Below are 21,211 nucleotides of genomic sequence, written 5' to 3'. Positions count from 1 at the left end.
TGCCACATGAATAAACTGCGAACGTAAGTTCCCAGCCTCTCTCCCTTTGTCTAAGCCGTCCCAATTTCCAAACAAGCCATTTTCCACCTTGTTTTCTCTGCCACATTTCAAGGGGCGTCACTTTTTTATTTGGTTATGACAAGATTGTTGAGCGTTTTACAAGAATGGCGCGGAAGGGCTACTCATTCCCTGCATAGTGTCCTTTTTTGGACACAAATTATGATTCTTGCCTTTGTGTCCCCGAAGCAGAACAAGGCCAGTCACTCTCACACTTTCAATGGTCCTAAATCAAGTTCAAATAGGTACTCATCCGCCCCCAAACGGCTTTGAAGTGACTATACTCGCACCAGCTTGAATTGATGGCATGCAGCACATGCATTTTCACTCGTTTGAGTCAAATCCTTGTATGGTCACACCATAGCCAGCTTTTTCTTTTTTCTACCGGTAAAGAAAAGCATTCCCTTTTCCCAAGCTCTTTCAATACCTGCTGCAGCAAAACGTTCATGCAGGCGCTTCCTTTTGGTATCTGCGCAACGGTGAGGAATCAAAGTAGGAGCTTTGGTGAAAAGGGCATAAGGCCTGTTCTTTTAGTTTGGCGCGCTACGCTCAACTGCTTGACAGACATCTTTCCCTCATCGCCCAAATACAGAATTGGTTAAATGGATGCTCGAGCCAGCCAGGAGTCGAACCTGGAATCTTCTGATCCGTAGTCAGACGCATTATCCATTGCGCCACTGGCCCAAGGTGTTTGCTGTTTGCCATGTCACTGACCCAGGACACTCGCTCGGAGCGAAAGAAGTGATAGGGAAACAGCAGACAGTGGTCATCCTCTTTCACAGGTTTACTAACCGAGACTATATATCTAAATGCTCTTTTTAAACAGAGACGAGGGGGAGTAACTCTGCGCATGGCACTGGTCGCGTATAGCGTATACGCACGGCGCGCAACGTCCCTTGTCTGCACATAGGGACAACGAAAAATGTGCCGTGACACTGATTCGAACCGGGGTTGCTGCGACCACAACGCAGAGTACTAACCACTATACGATCACGGCTCGCCACTTCTCGCTGGACACACGAGAGGTGGTGGCCACGGGTGTTCTGACCTGTGCTGTGCCACGTGAATAAACTGCGAACGTAAGTTCCCAGCCTCTCTCCCTTTGTCTAAGCCGTCCCAATTTCCAAACAAGCCATTTTCCACCTTGTTTTCTCTGCCACATTTCAAGGGGCGTCACTTTTTTATTTGGTTATGACAAGATTGTTGAGCGTTTTACAAGAATGGCGTGGAAGGGCTACTCATTCCCTGCATAGTGTCCTTTTTCAGACACAAATTATGATTCTTGCCTTTGTGTCCCCGAAGCAGAACAAGGCCAGTCACTCTCACACTTTCAATGGTCCTAAATCAAGTTCAAATAGGTACTCATCCGCCCCCAAACGGCTTTGAAGTGACTATACTCGCACCAGCTTGTATTGATGGCATGCAGCACATGCATTTTCACTCGTTTGCGTCAAATCCTTGTATGGTCACACCATAGCCAGCTTTTTCTTTTTTCTACCGGTGAAGAAAAACATTCCCTTTTCCCAAGCTCTTTCAATACCTGCTGCAGCAAAACATTCATTCAGGCGCTTCCTTCTTGGTATCTGCGCAACGGTGAGGAATCAAAGTAGGAGCTTTGGTGAAAAGGGCATAAGGCCTGTTCTTTTAGTTTGGCGCGCTACGCTCAACTAATTGACAGACATCTTTCCCTCATCGCCCAAATACAGAATTGGTTAAATGGATGCTCGAGCCAGCCAGGAGTCGAACCTGGAATCTTCTGATCCATAGTCAGACGCATTATCCATTGCGCCACTGGCCCAAGGTGTTTGCTGCTTGCCATGTCACCGACCCAGGACACTCGCTCGGAGCGAAAGAAGTGACGGGGAAACAGCAGACAGTGGTCTTCCTCTTTCACAGGTTTACTAACCGAGACTATATATCTAAACGCTCTTTTTAAACAGAGAGGGGGGGAGTAGCTCTGCGCATGTCACTGGTCGCGTATACGCGCGGCGTGCAACGTCCCTTGTCTGCACATAGGGACAACGAAAAATGTGCCGTGACCCGGATTCGAACCGGGGTTGCTGCGACCACAACGCAGAGTACTAACCACTATACGATCACGGCTCGCCACTTCTCGCTGGACGCACGAGAGGTGGTGGCCACGGGTGTTCTGACCTGTGCCACGTGAATAAACTGCGAACGTAAGTTCCCAGCCTCTCTCCCTTTGTCTAAGCCGTCCCAATTTCCAAACAAGCCATTTTCCACCTTGTTTTCTCTGCCACATTTCAAGGGGCGTCACTTTTTTATTTGGTTATGACAAGATTGTTGAGCGTTTTACAAGAATGGCGTGGAAGGGCTACTCATTCCCTGCATAGTGTCCTTTTTCGGACACAAATTATGATTCTTGCCTTTGTGTCCCCGAAGCAGAACAAGGCCAGTCACTCTCACACTTTCAATGGTCCTAAATCAAGTTCAAATAGGTACTCATCCGCCCCCAAACGGCTTTGAAGTGACTATACTCGCACCAGCTTGTATTGATGGCATGCAGCACATGCATTTTCACTCGTTTGCGTCAAATCCTTGTATGGTCACACCATAGCCAGCTTTTTCTTTTTTCTACCGGTGAAGAAAAGCATTCCCTTTTCCCAAGCTCTTTCAATACCTGCTGCAGCAAAACATTCATTCAGGCGCTTCCTTCTTGGTATCTGCGCAACGGTGAGGAATCAAAGTAGGAGCTTTGGTGAAAAGGGCATAAGGCCTGTTCTTTTAGTTTGGCGCGCTACGCTCAACTAATTGACAGACATCTTTCCCTCATCGCCCAAATACAGAATTGGTTAAATGGATGCTCGAGCCAGCCAGGAGTCGAACCTGGAATCTTCTGATCCATAGTCAGACGCATTATCCATTGCGCCACTGGCCCAAGGTGTTTGCTGCTTGCCATGTCACCGACCCAGGACACTCGCTCGGAGCGAAAGAAGTGACGGGGAAACAGCAGACAGTGGTCTTCCTCTTTCACAGGTTTACTAACCGAGACTATATATCTAAACGCTCTTTTTAAACAGAGAGGGGGGGAGTAGCTCTGCGCATGTCACTGGTCGCGTATACGCGCGGCGTGCAACGTCCCTTGTCTGCACATAGGGACAACGAAAAATGTGCCGTGACCCGGATTCGAACCGGGGTTGCTGCGACCACAACGCAGAGTACTAACCACTATACGATCACGGCTCGCCACTTCTCGCTGGACGCACGAGAGGTGGTGGCCACGGGTGTTCTGTCCTGTGCTGTGCCACATGAATAAACTGCGAACGTAAGTTCCCAGCCTCTCTCCCTTTGTCTAAGCCGTCCCAATTTCCAAACAAGCCATTTTCCACCTTGTTTTCTCTGCCACATTTCAAGGGGCGTCACTTTTTTATTTGGTTATGACAAGATTGTTGAGCGTTTTACAAGAATGGCGCGGAAGGGCTACTCATTCCCTGCATAGTGTCCTTTTTTGGACACAAATTATGATTCTTGCCTTTGTGTCCCCGAAGCAGAACAAGGCCAGTCACTCTCACACTTTCAATGGTCCTAAATCAAGTTCAAATAGGTACTCATCCGCCCCCAAACGGCTTTGAAGTGACTATACTCGCACCAGCTTGAATTGATGGCATGCAGCACATGCATTTTCACTCGTTTGCGTCAAATCCTTGTATGGTCACACCATAGCCAGCTTTTTCTTTTTTCTACCGGTAAAGAAAAGCATTCCCTTTTCCCAAGCTCTTTCAATACCTGCTGCAGCAAAACGTTCATGCAGGCGCTTCCTTTTGGTATCTGCGCAACGGTGAGGAATCAAAGTAGGAGCTTTGGTGAAAAGGGCATAAGGCCTGTTCTTTTAGTTTGGCGCGCTATGCTCAACTACTTGACAGACATCTTTCCCTCATCGGCCAAATACAGAATTGGTTAAATGGATGCTCGAGCCAGCCAGGAGTTGAACCTGGAATCTTCTGATCCGTAGTCAGACGCGTTATCCATTGTGCCACTGGCCCAAGGTGTTTGCTGTTTGCCATGTCACTGACCCAGGACACTCGCTCGGAGCGAAAGAAGTGATAGGGAAACAGCAGACAGTGGTCATCCTCTTTCACAGGTTTACTAACCGAGACTATATATCTAAATGCTCTTTTTAAACAGAGACGAGGGGGAGTAACTCTGCGCATGGCACTGGTCGCGTATAGCGTATACGCACGGCGCGCAACGTCCCTTGTCTGCACATAGGGACAACGAAAAATGTGCCGTGACACTGATTCGAACCGGGGTTGCTGCGACCACAACGCAGAGTACTAACCACTATACGATCACGGCTCGCCACTTCTCGCTGGACACACGAGAGGTGGTGGCCACGGGTGTTCTGACCTGTGCTGTGCCACGTGAATTAACTGCGAACGTAAGTTCCCAGCCTCTCTCCCTTTGTCTAAGCAGTCCCAATTTCCAAACAAGCCATTTTCCACCTTGTTTTCTCTGCCACATTTCAAGGGGCGTCACTTTTTTATTTGGTTATGACAAGATTGTTGAGCGTTTTACAAGAATGGCGTGGAAGGGCTACTCATTCCCTGCATAGTGTCCTTTTTCGGACACAAATTATGATTCTTGCCTTTGTGTCCCCGAAGCAGAACAAGGCCAGTCACTCTCACACTTTCAATGGTCCTAAATCAAGTTCAAATAGGTACTCATCCGCCCCCAAACGGCTTTGAAGTGACTATACTCGCACCAGCTTGAATTGATGGCATGCAGCACATGCATTTTCACTCGTTTGCGTCAAATCCTTGTATGGTCACACCATAGCCAGCTTTTTCTTTTTTCTACCGGTAAAGAAAAGCATTCCCTTTTCCCAAGCTCTTTCAATACCTGCTGCAGCAAAACGTTCATGCAGGCGCTTCCTTTTGGTATCTGCGCAACGGTGAGGAATCAAAGTAGGAGCTTTGGTGAAAAGGGCATAAGGCCTGTTCTTTTAGTTTGGCGCGCTATGCTCAACTACTTGACAGACATCTTTCCCTCATCGGCCAAATACAGAATTGGTTAAATGGATGCTCGAGCCAGCCAGGAGTTGAACCTGGAATCTTCTGATCCGTAGTCAGACGCGTTATCCATTGTGCCACTGGCCCAAGGTGTTTGCTGTTTGCCATGTCACTGACCCAGGACACTCGCTCGGAGCGAAAGAAGTGATAGGGAAACAGCAGACAGTGGTCATCCTCTTTCACAGGTTTACTAACCGAGACTATATATCTAAATGCTCTTTTTAAACAGAGACGAGGGGGAGTAACTCTGCGCATGGCACTGGTCGCGTATAGCGTATACGCACGGCGCGCAACGTCCCTTGTCTGCACATAGGGACAACGAAAAATGTGCCGTGACACTGATTCGAACCGGGGTTGCTGCGACCACAACGCAGAGTACTAACCACTATACGATCACGGCTCGCCACTTCTCGCTGGACGCACGAGAGGTGGTGGCCACGGGTGTTCTGTCCTGTGCTGTGCCACATGAATAAACTGCGAACGTAAGTTCCCAGCCTCTCTCCCTTTGTCTAAGCCGTCCCAATTTCCAAACAAGCCATTTTCCACCTTGTTTTCTCTGCCACATTTCAAGGGGCGTCACTTTTTTATTTGGTTATGACAAGATTGTTGAGCGTTTTACAAGAATGGCGCGGAAGGGCTACTCATTCCCTGCATAGTGTCCTTTTTTGGACACAAATTATGATTCTTGCCTTTGTGTCCCCGAAGCAGAACAAGGCCAGTCACTCTCACACTTTCAATGGTCCTAAATCAAGTTCAAATAGGTACTCATCCGCCCCCAAACGGCTTTGAAGTGACTATACTCGCACCAGCTTGAATTGATGGCATGCAGCACATGCATTTTCACTCGTTTGCGTCAAATCCTTGTATGGTCACACCATAGCCAGCTTTTTCTTTTTTCTACCGGTAAAGAAAAGCATTCCCTTTTCCCAAGCTCTTTCAATACCTGCTGCAGCAAAACGTTCATGCAGGCGCTTCCTTTTGGTATCTGCGCAACGGTGAGGAATCAAAGTAGGAGCTTTGGTGAAAAGGGCATAAGGCCTGTTCTTTTAGTTTGGCGCGCTATGCTCAACTACTTGACAGACATCTTTCCCTCATCGGCCAAATACAGAATTGGTTAAATGGATGCTCGAGCCAGCCAGGAGTTGAACCTGGAATCTTCTGATCCGTAGTCAGACGCGTTATCCATTGTGCCACTGGCCCAAGGTGTTTGCTGTTTGCCATGTCACTGACCCAGGACACTCGCTCGGAGCGAAAGAAGTGATAGGGAAACAGCAGACAGTGGTCATCCTCTTTCACAGGTTTACTAACCGAGACTATATATCTAAATGCTCTTTTTAAACAGAGACGAGGGGGAGTAACTCTGCGCATGGCACTGGTCGCGTATAGCGTATACGCACGGCGCGCAACGTCCCTTGTCTGCACATAGGGACAACGAAAAATGTGCCGTGACACTGATTCGAACCGGGGTTGCTGCGACCACAACGCAGAGTACTAACCACTATACGATCACGGCTCGCCACTTCTCGCTGGACACACGAGAGGTGGTGGCCACGGGTATTCTGATCTGTGCTGTGCCACGTGAATAAACTGCGAACGTAAGTTCCCAGCCTCTCTCCCTTTGTCTAAGCCGTCCCAATTTCCAAACAAGCCATTTTCCACCTTGTTTTCTCTGCCACATTTCAAGGGGCGTCACTTTTTTATTTGGTTATGACAAGATTGTTGAGCGTTTTACAAGAATGGCGTGGAAGGGCTACTCATTCCCTGCATAGTGTCCTTTTTCGGACACAAATTATGATTCTTGCCTTTGTGTCCCCGAAGCAGAACAAGGCCAGTCACTCTCACACTTTCAATGGTCCTAAATCAAGTTCAAATAGGTACTCATCCGCCCCCAAACGGCTTTGAAGTGACTATACTCGCACCAGCTTGTATTGATGGCCTGCAGCACATGCATTTTCACTCGTTTGCGTCAAATCCTTGTATGGTCACACCATAGCCAGCTTTTTCTTTTTTCTACCGGTGAAGAAAAGCATTCCCTTTTCCCAAGCTCTTTCAATACCTGCTGCAGCAAAACATTCATTCAGGCGCTTCCTTCTTGGTATCTGCGCAACGGTGAGGAATCAAAGTAGGAGCTTTGGTGAAAAGGGCATAAGGCCTGTTCTTTTAGTTTGGCGCGCTACGCTCAACTAATTGACAGACATCTTTCCCTCATCGCCCAAATACAGAATTGGTTAAATGGATGCTCGAGCCAGCCAGGAGTCGAACCTGGAATCTTCTGATCCATAGTCAGACGCATTATCCATTGCGCCACTGGCCCAAGGTGTTTGCTGCTTGCCATGTCACCGACCCAGGACACTCGCTCGGAGCGAAAGAAGTGATAGGGAAACAGCAGACAGTGGTCATCCTCTTTCACAGGTTTACTAACCGAGACTATATATCTAAATGCTCTTTTTAAACAGAGACGAGGGGGAGTAACTCTGCGCATGGCACTGGTCGCGTATAGCGTATACGCACGGCGCGCAACGTCCCTTGTCTGCACATAGGGACAACGAAAAATGTGCCGTGACACTGATTCGAACCGGGGTTGCTGCGACCACAACGCAGAGTACTAACCACTATACGGTCACGGCTCGCCACTTCTCGCTGGACACACGAGAGGTGGTGGCCACGGGTGTTCTGACCTGTGCTGTGCCACGTGAATAAACTGCGAACGTAAGTTCCCAGCCTCTCTCCCTTTGTCTAAGCCGTCCCAATTTCCAAACAAGCCATTTTCCACCTTGTTTTCTCTGCCACATTTCAAGGGGCGTCACTTTTTTATTTGGTTATGACAAGATTGTTGAGCGTTTTACAAGAATGGCGTGGAAGGGCTACTCATTCCCTGCATAGTGTCCTTTTTCGGACACAAATTATGATTCTTGCCTTTGTGTCCCCGAAGCAGAACAAGGCCAGTCACTCTCACACTTTCAATGGTCCTAAATCAAGTTCAAATAGGTACTCATCCGTCCCCAAACGGCTTTGAAGTGACTATACTCGCACCAGCTTGTATTGATGGCATGCAGCACATGCATTTTCACTCGTTTGCGTCAAATCCTTGTATGGTCACACCATAGCCAGCTTTTTCTTTTTTCTACCGGTGAAGAAAAGCATTCCCTTTTCCCAAGCTCTTTCAATACCTGCTGCAGCAAAACATTCATTCAGGCGCTTCCTTCTTGGTATCTGCGCAACGGTGAGGAATCAAAGTAGGAGCTTTGGTGAAAAGGGCATAAGGCCTGTTCTTTTAGTTTGGCGCGCTACGCTCAACTAATTGACAGACATCTTTCCCTCATCGCCCAAATACAGAATTGGTTAAATGGATGCTCGAGCCAGCCAGGAGTCGAACCTGGAATCTTCTGATCCATAGTCAGACGCATTATCCATTGCGCCACTGGCCCAAGGTGTTTGCTGCTTGCCATGTCACCGACCCAGGACACTCGCTCGGAGCGAAAGAAGTGACGGGGAAACAGCAGACAGTGGTCTTCCTCTTTCACAGGTTTACTAACCGAGACTATATATCTAAACGCTCTTTTTAAACAGAGAGGGGGGGAGTAGCTCTGCGCATGTCACTGGTCGCGTGTACGCGCGGCGTGCAACGTCCCTTGTCTGCACATAGGGACAACGAAAAATGTGCCGTGACCCGGATTCGAACCGGGGTTGCTGCGACCACAACGCAGAGTACTAACCACTATACGATCACGGCTCGCCACTTCTCGCTGGACGCACGAGAGGTGGTGGCCACGGGTGTTCTGTCCTGTGCTGTGCCACATGAATAAACTGCGAACGTAAGTTCCCAGCCTCTCTCCCTTTGTCTAAGCCGTCCCAATTTCCAAACAAGCCATTTTCCACCTTGTTTTCTCTGCCACATTTCAAGGGACGTCACTTTTTTATTTGGTTATGTCAAGATTGTTGAGCGTTTTACAAGAATGGCGCGGAAGGGCTACTCATTCCCTGCATAGTGTCCTTTTTTGGACACAAATTATGATTCTTGCCTTTGTGTCCCCGAAGCAGAACAAGGCCAGTCACTTTCACACTTTCAATGGTCCTAAATCAAGTTCAAATAGGTACTCATCCGCCCCCAAACGGCTTTGAAGTGACTATACTCGCACCAGCTTGAATTGATGGCATGCAGCACATGCATTTTCACTCGTTTGCGTCAAATCCTTGTATGGTCACACCATAGCCAGCTTTTTCTTTTTTCTACCGGTAAAGAAAAGCATTCCCTTTTCCCAAGCTCTTTCAATACCTGCTGCAGCAAAACGTTCATGCAGGCGCTTCCTTTTGGTATCTGCGCAACGGTGAGGAATCAAAGTAGGAGCTTTGGTGAAAAGGGCATAAGGCCTGTTCTTTTAGTTTGGCGCGCTATGCTCAACTACTTGACAGACATCTTTCCCTCATCGGCCAAATACAGAATTGGTTAAATGGATGCTCGAGCCAGCCAGGAGTTGAACCTGGAATCTTCTGATCCGTAGTCAGACGCGTTATCCATTGTGCCACTGGCCCAAGGTGTTTGCTGTTTGCCATGTCACTGACCCAGGACACTCGCTCGGAGCGAAAGAAGTGATAGGGAAACAGCAGACAGTGGTCATCCTCTTTCACAGGTTTACTAACCGAGACTATATATCTAAATGCTCTTTTTAAACAGAGACGAGGGGGAGTAACTCTGCGCATGGCACTGGTCGCGTATAGCGTATACGCACGGCGCGCAACGTCCCTTGTCTGCACATAGGGACAACGAAAAATGTGCCGTGACCCGGATTCGAACCGGGGTTGCTGCGACCACAACGCAGAGTACTAACCACTATACGATCACGGCTCGCCACTTCTCGCTGGACGCACGAGAGGTGGTGGCCACGGGTGTTCTGTCCTGTGCTGTGCCACATGAATAAACTGCGAACGTAAGTTCCCAGCCTCTCTCCCTTTGTCTAAGCCGTCCCAATTTCCAAACAAGCCATTTTCCACCTTGTTTTCTCTGCCACATTTCAAGGGACGTCACTTTTTTATTTGGTTATGACAAGATTGTTGAGCGTTTTACAAGAATGGCGCGGAAGGGCTACTCATTCCCTGCATAGTGTCCTTTTTTGGACACAAATTATGATTCTTGCCTTTGTGTCCCCGAAGCAGAACAAGGCCAGTCACTTTCACACTTTCAATGGTCCTAAATCAAGTTCAAATAGGTACTCATCCGCCCCCAAACGGCTTTGAAGTGACTATACTCGCACCAGCTTGAATTGATGGCATGCAGCACATGCATTTTCACTCGTTTGCGTCAAATCCTTGTATGGTCACACCATAGCCAGCTTTTTCTTTTTTCTACCGGTAAAGAAAAGCATTCCCTTTTCCCAAGCTCTTTCAATACCTGCTGCAGCAAAACGTTCATGCAGGCGCTTCCTTTTGGTATCTGCGCAACGGTGAGGAATCAAAGTAGGAGCTTTGGTGAAAAGGGCATAAGGCCTGTTCTTTTAGTTTGGCGCGCTATGCTCAACTACTTGACAGACATCTTTCCCTCATCGGCCAAATACAGAATTGGTTAAATGGATGCTCGAGCCAGCCAGGAGTTGAACCTGGAATCTTCTGATCCGTAGTCAGACGCGTTATCCATTGTGCCACTGGCCCAAGGTGTTTGCTGTTTGCCATGTCACTGACCCAGGACACTCGCTCGGAGCGAAAGAAGTGATAGGGAAACAGCAGACAGTGGTCATCCTCTTTCACAGGTTTACTAACCGAGACTATATATCTAAATGCTCTTTTTAAACAGAGACGAGGGGGAGTAACTCTGCGCATGGCACTGGTCGCGTATAGCGTATACGCACGGCGCGCAACGTCCCTTGTCTGCACATAGGGACAACGAAAAATGTGCCGTGACACTGATTCGAACCGGGGTTGCTGCGACCACAACGCAGAGTACTAACCACTATACGATCACGGCTCGCCACTTCTCGCTGGACACACGAGAGGTGGTGGCCACGGGTGTTCTGACCTGTGCTGTGCCACGTGAATAAACTGCGAACGTAAGTTCCCAGCCTCTCTCCCTTTGTCTAAGCCGTCCCAATTTCCAAACAAGCCATTTTCCACCTTGTTTTCTCTGCCACATTTCAAGGGGCGTCACTTTTTTATTTGGTTATGACAAGATTGTTGAGCGTTTTACAAGAATGGCGTGGAAGGGCTACTCATTCCCTGCATAGTGTCCTTTTTCGGACACAAATTATGATTCTTGCCTTTGTGTCCCCGAAGCAGAACAAGGCCAGTCACTCTCACACTTTCAATGGTCCTAAATCAAGTTCAAATAGGTACTCATCCGCCCCCAAACGGCTTTGAAGTGACTATACTCGCACCAGCTTGTATTGATGGCATGCAGCACATGCATTTTCACTCGTTTGCGTCAAATCCTTGTATGGTCACACCATAGCCAGCTTTTTCTTTTTTCTACCGGTGAAGAAAAGCATTCCCTTTTCCCAAGCTCTTTCAATACCTGCTGCAGCAAAACATTCATTCAGGCGCTTCCTTCTTGGTATCTGCGCAACGGTGAGGAATCAAAGTAGGAGCTTTGGTGAAAAGGGCATAAGGCCTGTTCTTTTAGTTTGGCGCGCTACGCTCAACTAATTGACAGACATCTTTCCCTCATCGCCCAAATACAGAATTGGTTAAATGGATGCTCGAGCCAGCCAGGAGTCGAACCTGGAATCTTCTGATCCGTAGTCAGACGCATTATCCATTGCGCCACTGGCCCAAGGTGTTTGCTGCTTGCCATGTCACCGACCCAGGACACTCGCTCGGAGCGAAAGAAGTGACGGGGAAACAGCAGACAGTGGTCTTCCTCTTTCACAGGTTTACTAACCGAGACTATATATCTAAACGCTCTTTTTAAACAGAGAGGGGGGGGAGTAGCTCTGCGCATGTCACTGGTCGCGTATACGCGCGGCGTGCAATGTCCCTTGTCTGCACATAGGGACAACGAAAAATGTGCCGTGACCCGGATTCGAACCGGGGTTGCTGCGACCACAACGCAGAGTACTAACCACTATACGATCACGGCTCGCCACTTCTCGCTGGACGCACGAGAGGTGGTGGCCACGGGTGTTCTGTCCTGTGCTGTGCCACATGAATAAACTGCGAACGTAAGTTCCCAGCCTCTCTCCCTTTGTCTAAGCCGTCCCAATTTCCAAGCAAGCCATTTTCCACCTTGTTTTCTCTGCCATATTTCAAGGGGCGTCACTTTTTTATTTGGTTATGACAAGATTGTTGAGCGTTTTACAAGAATGGCGCGGAAGGGCTACTCATTCCCTGCATAGTGTCCTTTTTCGGACACAAATTATGATTCTTGCCTTTGTGTCCCCGAAGCAGAACAAGGCCAGTCACTCTCACACTTTCAATGGTCCTAAATCAAATTCAAATAGGTACTCATCCGCCCCCAAACGGCTTTGAAGTGACTATACTCGCACCAGCTTGAATTGATGGCATGCAGCACATGCATTTTCACTCGTTTGCGTCAAATCCTTGTATGGTCACACCATAGCCAGCTTTTTCTTTTTTCTACCGGTGAAGAAAAGCATTCCCTTTTCCCAAGCTCTTTCAATACCTGCTGCAGCAAGACGTTCGTGCAGGCGCTTCCTTTTGGTATCTGCGCAACGGTGAGGAATCAAAGTAGGAGCTTTGGTGAAAAGGGCATAAGGCCTGTTCTTTTAGTTTGGCGCGCTACGCTCAACTACTTGACAGACATCTTTCCCTCATCGCCCAAATACAGAATTGGTTAAATGGATGCTCGAGCCAGCCAGGAGTCGAACCTGGAATCTTCTGATCCGTAGTCAGACGCGTTATCCATTGCGCCACTGGCCCAAGGTGATTGCTGTTTGCCATGTCACTGACCCAGGACACTCGCTCGGAGCGAAAGAAGTGATAGGGAAACAGCAGACAGTGGTCATCCTCTTTCACAGGTTTACTAACCGAGACTATATATCTAAATGCTCTTTTTAAACAGAGACGAGGGGGAGTAACTCTGCGCATGGCACTGGTCGCGTATAGCGTATACGCACGGCGCGCAACGTCCCTTGTCTGCACATAGGGACAACGAAAAATGTGCCGTGACACGGATTCGAACCAGGGTGGCTGCGACCACAACGCAGAGTACTAACCACTATACGATCACGGCTCGCCACTTCTCGCTGGACGCACGAGAGGTGGTGGCCACGGGTGTTCTGACCTGTGCTGTGCCACGTGAATAAACTGCGAACGTAAGTTCCCAGCCTCTCTCCCTTTGTCTAAGCCGTCCCAATTTCCAAACAAGCCATTTTCCACCTTGTTTTCTCTGCCACATTTCAAGGGGCGTCACTTTTTTATTTGGTTATGACAAGATTGTTGAGCGTTTTACAAGAATGGCGTGGAAGGGCTACTCATTCCCTGCATAGTGTCCTTTTTCGGACACAAATTATGATTCTTGCCTTTGTGTCCCCGAAGCAGAACAAGGCCAGTCACTCTCACACTTTCAATGGTCCTAAATCAAGTTCAAATAGGTACTCATCCGCCCCCAAACGGCTTTGAAGTGACTATACTCGCACCAGCTTGTATTGATGGCATGCAGCACATGCATTTTCACTCGTTTGCGTCAAATCCTTGTATGGTCACACCATAGCCAGCTTTTTCTTTTTTCTACCGGTGAAGAAAAGCATTCCCTTTTCCCAAGCTCTTTCAATACCTGCTGCAGCAAAACATTCATTCAGGCGCTTCCTTCTTGGTATCTGCGCAACGGTGAGGAATCAAAGTAGGAGCTTTGGTGAAAAGGGCATAAGGCATGTTCTTTTAGTTTGGCGCGCTACGCTCAACTAATTGACAGACATCTTTCCCTCATCGCCCAAATACAGAAATGGTTAAATGGATGCTCGAGCCAGCCAGGAGTCAAACCTGGAATCTTCTGATCCGTAGTCAGACGCATTATCCATTGCGCCACTGGCCCAAGGTGTTTGCTGCTTGCCATGTCACCGACCCAGGACACTCGCTCGGAGCGAAAGAAGTGACGGGGAAACAGCAGACAGTGGTCTTCCTCTTTCACAGGTTTACTAACCGAGACTATATATCTAAATGCTCTTTTTAAACAGAGACGAGGGGGAGTAACTCTGCGCATGGCACTGGTCGCGTATAGCGTATACGCACGGCGCGCAACGTCCCTTGTCTGCACATAGGGACAACGAAAAATGTGCCGTGACACGGATTCGAACCGGGGTTGCTGCGACCACAACGCAGAGTACTAACCACTATACGATCACGGCTCGCCACTTCTCGCTGGACACACGAGAGGTGGTGGCCACGGGTGTTCTGACCTGTGCTGTGCCACTTGAATAAACTGCGAACGTAAGTTCCCAGCCTCTCTCCCTTTGTCTAAGCCGTCCAAATTTCCAAACAAGCCATTTTCCACCTTGTTTTCTCTGCCACATTTCAAGGGGCGTCACTTTTTTATTTGGTTATGACAAGATTGTTGAGCGTTTTACAAGAATGGCGCGGAAGGGCTACTCATTCCCTGCATAGTGTCCTTTTTTGGACACAAATTATGATTCTTGCCTTTGTGTCCCCGAAGCAGAACAAGGCCAGTCACTCTCACACTTTCAATGGTCCTAAATCAAGTTCAAATAGGTACTCATCCGCCCCCAAACGGCTTTGAAGTGACTATACTCGCACCAGCTTGTATTGATGGCATGCAGCACATGCATTTTCACTCGTTTGCGTCAAATCCTTGTATGGTCACACCATAGCCAGCTTTTTCTTTTTTCTACCGGTGAAGAAAAGCATTCCCTTTTCCCAAGCTCTTTCAATACCTGCTGCAGCAAAACATTCATTCAGGCGCTTCCTTCTTGGTATCTGCGCAACGGTGAGGAATCAAAGTTGGAGCTTTGGTGAAAAGGGCATAAGGCCTGTTCTTTTAGTTTGGCGCGCTACGCTCAACTACTTGACAGACATCTTTCCCTCATCGGCCAAATACAGAATTGGTTAAATGGATGCTCGAGCCAGCCAGGAGTCGAACCTGGAATCTTCTGATCCGTAGTCAGACGCTTTATCCATTGCGCCACTGGCCCAAGGTGTTTGCTGTTTGCCATGTCACTGACCCAGGACACTCGCTCGGAGCGAAAGAAGTGATAGGGAAACAGCAGACAGTGGTCATCCTCTTTCACAGGTTTACTAACCGAGACTATATATCTAAATGCTCTTTTTAAACAGAGACGAGGGGGAGTAACTCTGCGCATGGCACTGGTCGCGTATAGCGTATACGCACGGCGCGCAACGTCCCTTGTCTGCACATAGGGACAACGAAAAATGTGCCGTGACACGGATTCGAACCGGGGTTGCTGCGACCGCAACGCAGAGTACTAACCACTATACGATCACGGCTCGCCACTTCTCGCTGGACACACGAGAGGTGGTGGCCACGGGTGTTCTGACCTGTGCTGTGCCACTTGAATAAACTGCGAACGTAAGTTCCCAGCCTCTCTCCCTTTGTCTAAGCCGTCCAAATTTCCAAACAAGCCATTTTCCACCTTGTTTTCTCTGCCACATTTCAAGGGGCGTCACTTTTTTATTTGGTTATGACAAGATTGTTGAGCGTTTTACAAGAATGGCGCGGAAGGGCTACTCATTCCCTGCATAGTGTCCTTTTTTGGACACAAATTATGATTCTTGCCTTTGTGTCCCCGAAGCAGAACAAGGCCAGTCACTCTCACACTTTCAATGGTCCTAAATCAAGTTCAAATAGGTACTCATCCGCCCCCAAACGGCTTTGAAGTGACTATACTCGCACCAGCTTGTATTGATGGCATGCAGCACATGCATTTTCACTCGTTTGCGTCAAATCCTTGTATGGTCACACCATAGCCAGCTTTTTCTTTTTTATACCGGTGAAGAAAAGCATTCCCTTTTCCCAAGCTCTTTCAATACCTGCTGCAGCAAAACATTCATTCAGGCGCTTCCTTCTTGGTATCTGCGCAACGGTGAGGAATCAAAGTAGGAGCTTTGGTGAAAAGGGCATAAGGCCTGTTCTTTTAGTTTGGCGCGCTACGCTCAACTAATTGACAGACATCTTTCCCTCATCGCCCAAATACAGAATTGGTTAAATGGATGCTCGAGCCAGCCAGGAGTCGAACCTGGAATCTTCTGATCCGTAGTCAGACGCATTATCCATTGCGCCACTGGCCCAAGGTGTTTGCTGCTTGCCATGTCACCGACCCAGGACACTCGCTCGGAGCGAAAGAAGTGACGGGGAAACAGCAGACAGTGGTCTTCCTCTTTCACAGGTTTACTAACCGAGACTGTATATCTAAACGCTCTTTTTAAACAGAGAGGGGGGGAGTAGCTCTGCGCATGTCACTGGTCGCATATACGCGCGCCGTGGAACGTCCCTTGTCTGCACATAGGGACAACGAAAAATGTGCCGTGACCCGGATTCGAACCGGGGTTGCTGCGACCACAATGCAGAGTACTAACCACTATACGATCACGGCTCGCCACTTCTCGCTGGACGCACGAGAGGTGGTGGCCTTGGGTGTTCTGTCCTGTGCTGTGCCACATGAATAAACTGCGAACGTAAGTTCCCAGCCTCTCTCCCTTTGTCTAAGCCGTCCCAATTTCCAAACAAGCCATTTTCCACCTTGTTTTCTCTGCCACATTTCAAGGGGCGTCACTTTTTTATTTGGTTATGACAAGATTGTTGAGCGTTTTACAAGAATGGCGTGGAAGGGCTACTCATTCCCTGCATAGTGTCCTTTTTTGGACACAAATTATGATTCTTGCCTTTGTGTCCCCGAAGCAGAACAAGGCCAGTCACTCTCACACTTTCAATGGTCCTACATCAAGTTCAAATAGGTACTCATCCGCCCCCAAACGGCTTTGAAGTGACTATACTCGCACCAGCTTGTATTGATGGCATGCAGCACATGCATTTTCACTCGTTTGCGTCAAATCCTTGTATGGTCACACCATAGCCAGCTTTTTCTTTTTTCTACCGGTGAAGAAAAGCATTCCCTTTTCCCAAGCTCTTTCAATACCTGCTGCAGCAAAACATTCATTCAGGCGCTTCCTTCTTGGTATCTGCGCAACGGTGAGGAATCAAAGTTGGAGCTTTGGTGAAAAGGGCATAAGGCCTGTTCTTTTAGTTTGGCGCGCTACGCTCAACTAATTGACAGACATCTTTCCCTCATCGCCCAAATACAGAATTGGTTAAATGGATGCTCGAGCCAGCCAGGAGTCGAACCTAGAATCTTCTGATCCGTAGTCAGACGCATTATCCATTGCGCCACTGGCCCAAGGTGTTTGCTGCTTGCCATGTCACCGACCCAGGACACTCGCTCGGAGCGAAAGAAGTGACGGGGAAACAGCAGACAGTGGTCTTCCTCTTTCACAGGTTTACTAACCGAGACTATATATCTAAACGCTCTTTTTAAACAGAGAGGGGGGGGAGTAGCTCTGCGCATGTCACTGGTCGCGTATACGCGCGGCGTGCAACGTCCCTTGTCTGCACATAGGGACAACGAAAAATGTGCCGTGACCCGGATTCGAACCGGGGTTGCTGCGACCACAACGCAGAGTACTAACCACTATACGATCACGGCTCGCCACTTCTCGCTGGACGCACGAGAGGTGGTGGCCACGGGTGTTCTGTCCTGTGCTGTGCCACATGAATAAACTGCGAACGTAAGTTCCCAGCCTCTCTCCCTTTGTCTAAGCCGTCCCAATTTCCAAGCAAGCCATTTTCCACCTTGTTTTCTCTGCCATATTTCAAGGGGCGTCACTTTTTTATTTGGTTATGACAAGATTGTTGAGCGTTTTACAAGAAAGGCGCGGAAGGGCTACTCATTCCCTGCATAGTGTCCTTTTTCGGACACAAATTATGATTCTTGCCTTTGTGTCCCCGAAGCAGAACAAGGCCAGTCACTCTCACACTTTCAATGGTCCTAAATCAAATTCAAATAGGTACTCATCCGCCCCCAAACGGCTTTGAAGTGACTATACTTGCACCAGCTTGAATTGATGGCATGCAGCACATGCATTTTCACTCGTTTGCGTCAAATCCTTGTATGGTCACACCATAGCCAGCTTTTTCTTTTTTCTACCGGTGAAGAAAAGCATTCCCTTTTCCCAAGCTCTTTCAATACCTGCTGCAGCAAGACGTTCATGCAGGCGCTTCCTTTTGGTATCTGCGCAACGGTGAGGAATCAAAGTAGGAGCTTTGGTGAAAAGGGCATAAGGCCTGTTCTTTTAGTTTGGCGCGCTACGCTCAACTACTTGACAGACATCTTTCCCTCATTGGCCAAATAAAGAATTGGTTAAATGGATGCTCGAGCCAGCCAGGAGTCGAACCTGGAATCTTCTGATCCGTAGTCAGACGCGTTATCCATTGCGCCACTGGCCCAAGGTGTTTGCTGTTTGCCATGTCACTGACCCAGGACACTCGCTCGGAGCGAAAGAAGTGATAGGGAAACAGCAGACAGTGGTCATCCTCTTTCACAGGTTTACTAACCGAGACTATATATCTAAATGCTCTTTTTAAACAGAGACGAGGGGGAGTAACTCTGCGCATGGCACTGGTCGCGTATAGCGTATACGCACGGCGCGCAACGTCCCTTGTCTGCACATAGGGACAACGAAAAATGTGCCGTGACACGGATTCGAACCGGGGTTGCTGCGACCACAACGCAGAGTACTAACCACTATACGATCACGGCTCGCCACTTCTCGCTGGACACACGAGAGGTGGTGGCCACGGGTGTTCTGACCTGTGCTGTGCCACGTGAATAAACTGCGAACGTAAGTTCCCAGCCTCTCTCCCTTTGTCTAAGCCGTCCCAATTTCCAAACAAGCCATTTTCCACCTTGTTTTCTCTGCCACATTTCAAGGGGCGTCACTTTTTTATTTGGTTATGACAAGATTGTTGAGCGTTTTACAAGAATGGCGCGGAAGGGCTACTCATTCCCTGCATAGTGTCCTTTTTTGGACACAAATTATGATTCTTGCCTTTGTGTCCCCGAAGCAGAACAAGGCCAGTCACTCTCACACTTTCAATGGTCCTAAATCAAGTTCAAATAGGTACTCATCCGCCCCCAAACGGCTTTGAAGTGACTATACTCGCACCAGCTTGTATTGATGGCATGCAGCACATGCATTTTCACTCGTTTGCGTCAAATCCTTGTATGGTCACACCATAGCCAGCTTTTTCTTTTTTCTACCGGTGAAGAAAAGCATTCCCTTTTCCCAAGCTCTTTCAATACCTGCTGCAGCAAAACATTCATTCAGGCGCTTCCTTCTTGGTATCTGCGCAACGGTGAGGAATCAAAGTAGGAGCTTTGGTGAAAAGGGCATAAGGCCTGTTCTTTTAGTTTGGCGCGCTACGCTCAACTACTTGACAGACATCTTTCCCTCATCGCCCAAATACAGAATTGGTTAAATGGATGCTCGAGCCAGCGAGGAGTCGAACCTGGAATCTTCTGATCCGTAGTCAAACGCGTTATCCATTGCGCCACTGGCCCAAGGTGTTTGCTGCTTGCCATGTCACCGACCCAGGACACTCGCTCGGAGCAAAAGAAGTGATGGGGAAACAGCAGACAGTGGTCTTCCTCTTTCACAGGTTTACTAACCGAGACTATATATCTAAACGCTCTTTTTAAACAGAGAGGGGGGGGAGTAGCTCTGCGCATGTCACTGGTCGCGTATACGCGCGGCGTGCAACGTCCCTTGTCTGCACATAGGGACAACGAAAAATGTGCCGTGACCCGGATTCGAATCAGGGTTGCTGCGACCACAACGCAGAGTACTAACCGCTATACGATCACGGTTCGCCACTTCTCGCTGGACACATGAGAGGTGGTGGCCACGGGTGTTCTGACCTGTGCTGTGCCACGTGAATAAACTGCGAACGTAAGTTCCCAGCCTCTCTCCCTTTGTCTAAGCCGTCCCAATTTCCAAACAAGCCATTTTCCACCTTGTTTTCTCTGCCACATTTCAAGGGGCGTCACTTTTTTATTTGGTTATGACAAGATTGTTGAGCGTTTTACAAGAATGGCGTGGAAGGGCTACTCATTCCCTGCATAGTGTCCTTTTTTGGACACAAATTATGATTCTTGCCTTTGTGTCCCCGAAGCAGAACAAGGCCAGTCACTCTCACACTTTCAATGGTCCTAAATCAAGTTCAAATAGGTACTCATCCGCCCCCAAACGGCTTTGAAGTGACTATACTCGCACCAGCTTGTATTGATGGCATGCAGCACATGCATTTTCACTCGTTTGCGTCAAATCCTTGTATGGTCACACCATAGCCAGCTTTTTCTTTTTTCTACCGGTGAAGAAAAGCATTCCCTTTTCCCAAGCTCTTTCAATACCTGCTGCAGCAAGACGTTCATTCAGGCGCTTCCTTCTTGGTATCTGCGCAACGGTGAGGAATCAAAGTAGGAGCTTTGGTGAAAAGGGCATAAGGCCTGTTCTTTTAGTTTGGCGCGCTACGCTCAACTACTTGACAGACATCTTTCCCTCATCGCCCAAATACAGAATTGGTTAAATGGATGCTCGAGCCAGCCAGGAGTCGAACCTGGAATCTTCTGATCCGTAGTCAGACGCGTTATCCATTGCGCCACTGGCCAAAGGTGTTTGCTGTTTGCCATGTCACTGACCCAGGACACTCGCTCGGAGCGAAAGAAGTGATAGGGAAACAGCAGACAGTGGTCATCCTCTTTCACAGGTTTACTAACCGAGACTATATATCTAAATGCTCTTTTGAAACAGAGACGAGGGGGAGTAACTCTGCGCATGGCACTGGTCGCGTATAGCGTATACGCACGGCGCGCAACGTCCCTTGTCTGCACATAGGGACAACGAAAAATGTGCCGTGACACGGATTCGAACCGGGGTTGCTGCGACCACAACGCAGAGTACTAACCACTATACGATCACGGCTCGCCACTTCTCGCTGGACACACGAGAGGTGGTGGCCACGGGTGTTCTGACCTGTGCTGTGCCACGTGAATAAACTGCGAACGTAAGTTCCCAGCCTCTCTCCCTTTGTCTAAGCCGTCCCAATTTCCAAACAAGCCATTTTCCACCTTGTTTTCTCTGCCACATTTCAA

General features: G+C 48.5%; 24 non-coding genes across 24 annotated transcripts; all 24 read right to left on the bottom strand.

Annotated features, from left to right (window-relative positions):
- Nucleotides 1-668: 668 nt before the first annotated feature.
- On the bottom strand, nt 669-741 carry trnar-acg (transfer RNA arginine (anticodon ACG)). The gene has a single exon. It is a non-coding gene; the product is annotated as a tRNA-Arg (tRNA).
- Nucleotides 742-1,782: 1,041 nt separating this feature from the next.
- Nucleotides 1,783-1,855, bottom strand: trnah-aug (transfer RNA histidin (anticodon AUG)). The gene has a single exon. It is a non-coding gene; the product is annotated as a tRNA-His (tRNA).
- Nucleotides 1,856-2,088: 233 nt separating this feature from the next.
- trnah-gug (transfer RNA histidin (anticodon GUG)) lies at nt 2,089-2,160 on the bottom strand. The gene has a single exon. It is a non-coding gene; the product is annotated as a tRNA-His (tRNA).
- Nucleotides 2,161-2,883: 723 nt separating this feature from the next.
- Nucleotides 2,884-2,956, bottom strand: trnah-aug (transfer RNA histidin (anticodon AUG)). The gene has a single exon. It is a non-coding gene; the product is annotated as a tRNA-His (tRNA).
- Nucleotides 2,957-3,189: 233 nt separating this feature from the next.
- On the bottom strand, nt 3,190-3,261 carry trnah-gug (transfer RNA histidin (anticodon GUG)). The gene has a single exon. It is a non-coding gene; the product is annotated as a tRNA-His (tRNA).
- A 727-nt stretch (nt 3,262-3,988) lies between these two features.
- trnar-acg (transfer RNA arginine (anticodon ACG)) lies at nt 3,989-4,061 on the bottom strand. The gene has a single exon. It is a non-coding gene; the product is annotated as a tRNA-Arg (tRNA).
- Nucleotides 4,062-5,101: 1,040 nt separating this feature from the next.
- On the bottom strand, nt 5,102-5,174 carry trnar-acg (transfer RNA arginine (anticodon ACG)). Its single transcript has one exon. It is a non-coding gene; the product is annotated as a tRNA-Arg (tRNA).
- A 1,040-nt stretch (nt 5,175-6,214) lies between these two features.
- trnar-acg (transfer RNA arginine (anticodon ACG)) lies at nt 6,215-6,287 on the bottom strand. Its single transcript has one exon. It is a non-coding gene; the product is annotated as a tRNA-Arg (tRNA).
- Nucleotides 6,288-7,328: 1,041 nt separating this feature from the next.
- Nucleotides 7,329-7,401, bottom strand: trnah-aug (transfer RNA histidin (anticodon AUG)). The gene has a single exon. It is a non-coding gene; the product is annotated as a tRNA-His (tRNA).
- A 1,041-nt stretch (nt 7,402-8,442) lies between these two features.
- On the bottom strand, nt 8,443-8,515 carry trnah-aug (transfer RNA histidin (anticodon AUG)). The gene has a single exon. It is a non-coding gene; the product is annotated as a tRNA-His (tRNA).
- Nucleotides 8,516-8,748: 233 nt separating this feature from the next.
- Nucleotides 8,749-8,820, bottom strand: trnah-gug (transfer RNA histidin (anticodon GUG)). The gene has a single exon. It is a non-coding gene; the product is annotated as a tRNA-His (tRNA).
- Nucleotides 8,821-9,547: 727 nt separating this feature from the next.
- On the bottom strand, nt 9,548-9,620 carry trnar-acg (transfer RNA arginine (anticodon ACG)). Its single transcript has one exon. It is a non-coding gene; the product is annotated as a tRNA-Arg (tRNA).
- Nucleotides 9,621-9,861: 241 nt separating this feature from the next.
- trnah-gug (transfer RNA histidin (anticodon GUG)) lies at nt 9,862-9,933 on the bottom strand. Its single transcript has one exon. It is a non-coding gene; the product is annotated as a tRNA-His (tRNA).
- A 727-nt stretch (nt 9,934-10,660) lies between these two features.
- trnar-acg (transfer RNA arginine (anticodon ACG)) lies at nt 10,661-10,733 on the bottom strand. The gene has a single exon. It is a non-coding gene; the product is annotated as a tRNA-Arg (tRNA).
- A 1,041-nt stretch (nt 10,734-11,774) lies between these two features.
- On the bottom strand, nt 11,775-11,847 carry trnar-acg (transfer RNA arginine (anticodon ACG)). The gene has a single exon. It is a non-coding gene; the product is annotated as a tRNA-Arg (tRNA).
- A 234-nt stretch (nt 11,848-12,081) lies between these two features.
- On the bottom strand, nt 12,082-12,153 carry trnah-gug (transfer RNA histidin (anticodon GUG)). Its single transcript has one exon. It is a non-coding gene; the product is annotated as a tRNA-His (tRNA).
- A 727-nt stretch (nt 12,154-12,880) lies between these two features.
- trnar-acg (transfer RNA arginine (anticodon ACG)) lies at nt 12,881-12,953 on the bottom strand. The gene has a single exon. It is a non-coding gene; the product is annotated as a tRNA-Arg (tRNA).
- Nucleotides 12,954-13,994: 1,041 nt separating this feature from the next.
- On the bottom strand, nt 13,995-14,067 carry trnar-acg (transfer RNA arginine (anticodon ACG)). The gene has a single exon. It is a non-coding gene; the product is annotated as a tRNA-Arg (tRNA).
- A 1,041-nt stretch (nt 14,068-15,108) lies between these two features.
- Nucleotides 15,109-15,181, bottom strand: trnar-acg (transfer RNA arginine (anticodon ACG)). Its single transcript has one exon. It is a non-coding gene; the product is annotated as a tRNA-Arg (tRNA).
- A 1,041-nt stretch (nt 15,182-16,222) lies between these two features.
- On the bottom strand, nt 16,223-16,295 carry trnar-acg (transfer RNA arginine (anticodon ACG)). Its single transcript has one exon. It is a non-coding gene; the product is annotated as a tRNA-Arg (tRNA).
- A 1,033-nt stretch (nt 16,296-17,328) lies between these two features.
- Nucleotides 17,329-17,401, bottom strand: trnar-acg (transfer RNA arginine (anticodon ACG)). The gene has a single exon. It is a non-coding gene; the product is annotated as a tRNA-Arg (tRNA).
- Nucleotides 17,402-17,635: 234 nt separating this feature from the next.
- trnah-gug (transfer RNA histidin (anticodon GUG)) lies at nt 17,636-17,707 on the bottom strand. The gene has a single exon. It is a non-coding gene; the product is annotated as a tRNA-His (tRNA).
- A 727-nt stretch (nt 17,708-18,434) lies between these two features.
- On the bottom strand, nt 18,435-18,507 carry trnar-acg (transfer RNA arginine (anticodon ACG)). The gene has a single exon. It is a non-coding gene; the product is annotated as a tRNA-Arg (tRNA).
- A 2,148-nt stretch (nt 18,508-20,655) lies between these two features.
- Nucleotides 20,656-20,728, bottom strand: trnar-acg (transfer RNA arginine (anticodon ACG)). Its single transcript has one exon. It is a non-coding gene; the product is annotated as a tRNA-Arg (tRNA).
- Between the last annotated feature and the right edge of the window lie 483 nt (nt 20,729-21,211).

The sequence above is a fragment of the Osmerus eperlanus genome, chromosome 19 (genome assembly GCF_963692335.1).
Source record: "Osmerus eperlanus chromosome 19, fOsmEpe2.1, whole genome shotgun sequence".
NCBI lineage: Eukaryota > Metazoa > Chordata > Actinopteri > Osmeriformes > Osmeridae > Osmerus > Osmerus eperlanus.
The sequence above is the reverse complement of the archived record's forward strand: the minus strand, read 5'-3'. Positions and strand labels throughout refer to the sequence as shown.